This window comes from Zalophus californianus, chromosome 1 (assembly GCF_009762305.2).
Source record: "Zalophus californianus isolate mZalCal1 chromosome 1, mZalCal1.pri.v2, whole genome shotgun sequence".
NCBI lineage: Eukaryota > Metazoa > Chordata > Mammalia > Carnivora > Otariidae > Zalophus > Zalophus californianus.
This window is the reverse complement of record NC_045595.1, coordinates 84,383,996-84,391,469: the sequence shown is the minus strand read 5'-3', so window position 1 is coordinate 84,391,469 and position 7,474 is coordinate 84,383,996. Positions and strand designations below refer to the sequence as shown.

General features: G+C 37.9%; 1 long non-coding RNA gene across 1 annotated transcript; it reads left to right on the top strand.

The window, feature by feature from the left end:
• Positions 1–1,548: 1,548 nt before the first annotated feature.
• On the top strand, positions 1,549–3,597 carry LOC113918498. The gene is made up of 3 exons (XR_003518586.2): positions 1,549–1,628; positions 2,627–2,701; positions 3,322–3,597. It is a non-coding gene; the product is annotated as an uncharacterized LOC113918498 (long non-coding RNA).
• Positions 3,598–7,474: the final 3,877 nt, after the last annotated feature.

Here is a 7,474-nt window from a genome sequence, read left to right as displayed (position 1 = left end):
TGCTGAAAAGTTGCATAGCCCCCTTGTAATCCATCTTCTAGCATTTGGTGAGTACTTGGGGACTAAGTCTATTTCTTCCCACCATGTAAATCATCAACTAACCACAATACACACAGTTCTGCCACAGGAAAAAAGATGCTTCACTCTCCCTGGCTTTCACTGAATAAAGAAATTTTTGAATTGAGCTCCTTAAAATATCAATGCTCCATATTACTCCCCAGATACAGATATAAATCTTTATAATGGTGCACTTTACAAGCAACACTCTGGAGTCTTTTCTGATTGGTAATCACAGTGTTTCCTTATTAATACTGTAAAAAATGTAAAAGGCATAAACATTTTGCAATCTATCTGTTCTTTCCGTGCAGGCATACATCAGGGGCTGCTTTAAGCATTCCTAATGGTTCACCCATCACATTTTTTATGAGTTTATATGGGAAGAAAATTGTACCAGAAAACCGAATTCAATGACTGCCATTCTATGAATAAATTCTGTTATCTTTGATACTCTGGGTATAATAAAAACATACAAAAGTTAAATTTCAGCATCCTTGCAGAGTTATGTCAACTGTTTTTAATGTCAATAAGACACTGCTATTTCAACCAATGTCTTTTCCCTCCAAAAAATACTGCTTGATTTTCAGGTTATGTTTTCATTAAAACAACTTGTTTTTAACAGCTAGATGCTGTGCATGTTTGCTAATTTATGTATACTACAAAGTCTGATCAAAATGAAGAGTTATAATTTAAAGACACGGAGCTCAGTAAAAACCCATCTATACTTGGGATGAAAGATTAAAATAAAAGTCAGGTGTCCATAAAATATATTTTATATAAGTTAGATCAGAAAATGTCTTGGAAGAGTAACTTTGATCAAGCAGACTCTTAGATATTTATTTGTATTTACACACATACCCCCTGTGATTAGAGGGCATATTTTACATTGTATCCCATAGGTATATTCTATAAGTAAGGTTTTGGTCTTTCTGACCATCTGGGAGATTTCTTTCTCAAAAAAATGCAATGATCTAAATACTTTGAGTAGATTTTCATGAACTGTTCAATTTAAACATTTGCAAATCGATTTACTGTGCTTCCTTTCATGATAACAAACTCTAAAGCAACTTCTTTATATTATGGAAAGCCTGAAGCTCAATTTCCCCAAAGTAGTGACCCACAGACACTCACCTACCCATCTGAAGGTCTGTCATTATCCTTTTGGGAGGGATTTTTGCCTCTAAAAGGTCCAACTTATCCAAGTGGCCATCTTCTTATGAATTGATTCATTGTTAAGATTTAGGGAAATTAAAATAAAAATCTCAAAGATATTCAGAAATTTCAAAGCTCTGAAAACCTTCTGCTGCTTGCACTCCCATCACCCGGGATATCCTAAGGAGTCCGTGCTTATAAGCGACAAACCAAAGAAGATATTGCAGGTGCCTGCTAGTGATGTGGACTCATCCCTGGATTTTTGCCACCTTCCAAACTTAGTTGTGACATTTATGACCTCAGGGTTCTTACATTCTCTTAAGCTTTGCCTCAAAGGAGGTTTCTGCCTTATTCCCTGGCCTCAGGCTAACTCTTAGCCTTTCTGCAAGTAGGACAAGAAGGAAATGATTTGGACAAAGGTACTTTGTAAGGCATGTAAAACAAAATTTATTCCTAGGTCTAGTCGAGTAGGAACAGAATTCCTTTTCTGGAAATAAACAGGTAATTGAAATAAAAGTGCCTACTTGGCCTAAATATGTGTCAGAGGACCTCAATTCTCTATTTGTCTATGGAAACAGCTTCCTATCTTGGCTGTAAGCAGAGATTTCCCAGAAAAATTAGAGTCGTAGAAAGTTTTCAGGAACAGGCTTATTAGGTGGGCTGATGGCATTTCATTAGACCCACCCTAACTTCTTTAAGGGCGTTCACTGGTTTATTTTAGTGATTGGACTAAAGCATTTTTTCCCGGAGGTACCTAGCCAGATGATTCCATCTGAGAAAATGAGTGTTTTGTTTTCTTTTAAAAGTGTACATGAAGATGCTTATTTGTGAAGCAGATTCCAGGGTTGGCATCCTTGGAGGTTAATCCTGATTAATAGGAGCTTGGTGATATAATTTTGGCTCTTACTCAATTGAGGTTGAGATTCTGGCCTCTAGCCACTCTGTAATTATCACCAAGTCTCAGGGCATACCTTGTGGGCACCCCTATATGGAGGAGATGGCTCATTGGGTTGGCATAAACAACACCTTGTAACCAGGAAACACTCGTTAAGCATCTCATCTTCCAGAATTTCATGATCATCTCTTTGAATTTCCCATGTCCATTAGTACCACGAATAGGTTTTGTTCTGCTTTTTATGACATTTATTAAAGGTTTTCCTTGCTCTGGAGTGATGGTGAGCACTTAGGAGAAAGGAGAATCAACAATGCTTGAGTGTTTTCATCCTGGAGAAGCTAAGTTGACATGTCATGGAGGTGATCACACTTCAACACTCATTGGACCAATTGGGACCAGACTGTGGATAGCTATTTTTTTTTAGAGTTATATCTTTATTACTTTAATTTGATAAGAAGGAAAAACTTTATACAGTGTCTCTATCAGCTTCTGGGAAATGTCTCTATTGTGCATTCTCTCTAGGTGTAACGACCTGTGAGAGTTTGATGTTGAAGTATAAGAACTTCCATGAGGGTTTTCAAGATGGCAGTCAGTCCTGTGAGTTAATTCAAATTTCACTTGAAACCACTGGTATGTAGATTTGCACAAATGGCAGCTTTTTATGTAGACTACAATAATAAAGGGCCAAGGCAGTTGAAGGAGTTGGAGGCAGCTTGAGCTTCTGGCTCCCTCCCGAGACTCTTCTACCCTCTTTCTGATTCACTAAATCACCTGTGAAAGACTTTGAGTATCCGGCTCTAATTTTGAACAAATGAGAGAAGTGAAGCATTTACTACGCACTTTTGTGTGTGTGGAGAGTCCAGAGCTAGATGCTGTGAGGATAAAGGAACTTTAGGATATAGGTCTTTTCGCTAAAGAAATTCATAATCTAGTTGGAGAATTAGTGCCAGGTTTTACTTAGATACCAGTGGGTTGGCATCCAACATGCGATTGGATTTCAGAGACACCAAAAGGATTCCAAATATTTCACCTATACCAAGACAAAAGGCTACTCTAACTCCAACCTCAACTCCGATACTAACTCCACCAAAAATTAGTAGACCTCTCATAATAAGTACTTTGAACATGCTGGGTATTGTGATGTATTCTTCAGCTATGTGATGTTATTTAATTCTGACCTGTATTCAGCTTTGACCCTGCTTTATCTTTTGTGCTAGTTCATGAACAAGTTCTAAGCGACCTCTTGCACAGCCTTGGGTTGAGACGGATGGCCACTCAAGCCACTCAATGGAGTCCCTGGATTTGAACTACATGTTCCCAAATCCATCCAGGGAGCTTTAATGCAAGGCTCTTACATGTTTTGAAGATCTGATAATGCTGCGACCAGCAAAGAATCTGAAGTGACATTCTGGGATATGAGAATGCCCCGTTCCATTCCCTCAGTTCCCACAAGGCCTCCTGTACCCTGATGAATTTTAAACAGTAAAACTTTCTCTAATAATAGTCTCAACATGTCTCGCCTATGTCTGCAGCTTATTGAGCAGATGGGCTTCAAGATCCCACCATCTTTTAAGGGCTCTCATATTGTAGCTCGTGGGTGAGAAAGAGACAGAATTCTCATGAGAGCTGACTTGGGTTTCCACTAAATTCTGGGTTTCTATCTGTACAGCTACAGAGGACCACCAGGAACTTCTGATTCCCATCTCTGAAGTCTCAGTACGGGTTCAGAGTGTTAACTCTTCAAACACCTTTAAGTCGAGGTTACTGACGTGTTCATTTAACCTGGCCTTTCCTGAACAACAGATTGTTTCAGGAAAAGAATTTGTAGAATTTGATCAGAATTATTTTTTTATTGGGTGGTGAGGAGAAGCTACAAAGTAGATCGTACACTGCTTCTGCAAATCTTCCTTTTGTTTTTGTTGTTTCTATTAAAATATGGGGAGACACTAAGTATTCATCTGTGTGAGATGGAAAAAGAATCCCAGAAAATGTACTTTTTAAAGTCCAAATATTGGTTGACTGCTATATGCCCCTTTTCATACATTTTTTCCTCTTTTAAAAGGGTTTATTTATTTATTTGAGAGAGAGAGAGAAAGAGAGAGTGAGTGGGGTGGGGGCAATGGGAGACGGAGCAGAAGAGAGTCTCAAGCAGACTCTCTGTTGAGTGTGGAGCCCGACATGGGGCTCGATCCCACAACCCTGAGGTCATGACATGAGCAGAAATCAAGAGTCAGATGCCTACCCACTGAGCCACCCAGGCACCCCTTCACACATTTTTTTCCCCATCTTAAACAACCCAGAAAGATCCACTTAAGTTAACCGAGGCTCACAAGAACTAACATGTCTAACTTCATACATCAGCCTCTCACGCTCCTTCCATTAACAGTTTGCTTCTTTTAAAGTTTTCTTTCAACAAATCTTAGGAATATTAGACACTGTGAGAATACATGAAAAAAATTATTTTAATTTTTCTAGATTTTTTGAGATATAACTGACATATTGTGCAAGTTTAAGGTGTACAACGTGTTGATTTGATACATGTATATTGTGATATGCTTATCACCATAACCACTGTAGCATTAGATAACATCTCTTTCATGTCACTTAATTACCATTTCTTTTTTGTGGTGAGCACATTTAAGATCACTCTCTTTAGCAACTTTCAAGTGTATAATACAGTATTGTTAACTATAATTGCAATGCTATGCATTAAATACCCAGAACTTATTTATCTTCTAACTGGAAGTTGGTACCCTAACCAACATTTTCCCCATCACTACCAACTCCCTGCCCCCCACCGCTGGCCCTGGTAACCACCATCCTACTCTCAGTTTCTATTTCACAAATAAGGGATATCATACAGTATTTATCTTTCTCTGACTTACTTCATTTAGCATAATGCCCACAAATTTCACCCATGATGCTGCAAAAGGCAGATAGAATTTCCTTTCTAGGAATTTCCTGGATTTCCAGGATTTCCTTTCTGATGGACTGTTTTCCATATCTTGGTTTTATGAATAATGCTGCAATAAACATGGGAGTGCAAATAATATTCAATATTCAATATTTCTTTTCAATATTCTGTTTTCATTTTCTTGGATGTATACCCAGAAGAGGGATTGCTGGATCAAAGGGTAGTTCTATTTTTAATTTTTGAGGAACCTCCATATTGTTTTCTGTAGTGGCTGCACCAGTTTGCATTCCCACGAACAGTGCACAGGTGTTCAAAAATTTATTACAGCCTTAAAATAGGTGCCTCTTTTCTTCGTTTTTCCTCTTTCTCATTTATCAGAGTTCTAGGAAGAATATAAGGACAACTGGGACACAACACTACTTTATTTGTGTCCACTACAATGTATCAGTAGGAACTTAGAAGAAACCTGATCTAAATGTTAATATTAATATTGCTCCCCTATGAAATCATGAGCAGAATGAATGGTTAGGTAAGTATCTGTGCCAGAATCAGTCCTATCATTTGGCAAAAAGTCAATGACAAGAGTTGATTAGTTGCAGCTAATCAGTGGTGTGCTAGCAAAGTAAGGGTGAGGATAGAGTGAGGATCCGGGAAGACTAATTTGTGGCATTTGTCAATTTCTGAGGTGTAAATACCCTCATCAGGACTGATTTCAAGGTACCAGTGGTTTAACAACGGGCTCATGCAATTCCCGCAAATTTAACAATTAGCTTTCATAAGCTAGTATGATCAGGCTTCAGCATGCCAATACAGCTCCTCTCTGAGAACTGATAGCCCCTGCCTCTGGTAAGATATCCAAAGTACCGTTCCTTCTTATACCTGCCCAGGATTTCCCAGGTAGGCCCTCATTAAGGGGGTGATGCTGGTCTCATTCATCACATGTCCCTCTAAAATGGTTGGTGATTAAGGAAAGCCTCTTTTTTTTTTTTTTTTGACTTTTTAAAACAGCTTTTTTGAGATATAAGTGACATTAAAAAAAACCCTTTCAAGGAAATCTCTCAAGTATGCAGAACTTTGTGTGAGGAAAATAAGACATTGAAAATGCTTATACAAATCCAGGATTCCAATTTATCAGAGGATGGATAAAAAACAGATTAGAAATAATGCCAAAACTCATACAACTCAGTAACAAAACACCAAATAATCCAATTAAAAAGGAGGCATAAGATTTGAATGGATATTTCTCTGAGGAAGACATACAAATGGCCAACAGGTACATCAAAAGGTACTCACCATCACTAATCATCATGGAAATATAAGTCAAAACCACAGTGAGATATCAGCTCATACTTATTAAGATAGCTATTATCAAAAAGACAAGAAATAACAAGTGTTGGAAAGAATGTAGAGAAAAGGGAACCCTCGTGCACTGTTGGTGGGAATGTAAATTTGTGCAGCCACTGTGGAAAAGAGTTTGGAGGTTCCTCAAGAAATTAAAAATAGAACTACCCTATGATCCAGCTATTCTACTTCTGGGTATATAATCAAAGGTAATGAAAAGAAGATAGCAAAGAGATATCTGCATTCCCATGTTCACTGCGGTATTATTCACAGTGGCCAAGATATGCAAACAATGTAAGGGTCCAATAAGGAATGAATGGATAAAGAACATGTGGAATATGTATACAATGAAGTATTATTCAGCCATGAGAAAGAAGGAAATCCCACCATTTGTGACAACATGGATGAACCTGGAGGGCATTATGCTAAGTGAAGTAAGTCAGACAGAGAAAGACAAATACTGCATGGTATCACTTATATGCGGAATCTAAAAAAAAAAGAAAAAGTCAAACTCATAGAAACAGAGAGTAGAAAAGTGGTTGCTAGAGGCTGAGGGATGAAGCGATTAGGGAGAGGTTGGTAAAAGGGGACAAACTTTCAGTTAGAAGATAAATAAGGTCTGAGAATCTAATGTATACTATGGTGACTATAGTTGATAAAATTGTATAATTGAAATTTACTAAGAGTAGGAACTTAAATATTCTCACCAAAATGAAATGAATAAAACTTTAAGTCAAAAAAAAAAAAAAAGAAATGATGCCCAAATAGCTTACAGTTTCAATTTATTGACTGTACTCGGGATGTGGTTAAATGACGTCTTATATCTTAGGATGAAATAATTAGGAGATTCTGAGTTGGGCATATTTTGGTCTGCAAACAGACAGGCACTGATGTGGCAGTAAGGGTGTGCTTTGATTCATCTTCAGTGGCCAGCATCACTCAGAGAGGAAAAACCAGCGTCACATCGAGGTGTGTGTTCATATGTGGTCAGCAGAAGCTTTGGCTGTATTGCTGTGGTTATTTCTCCTTTCCGTGGTGTTTTGGGATGCCTGGTCTAAGTTTGTCTTCCATGGTTGAGTTCACAGAATCATAATATCATAATATTGGGAAAGGTA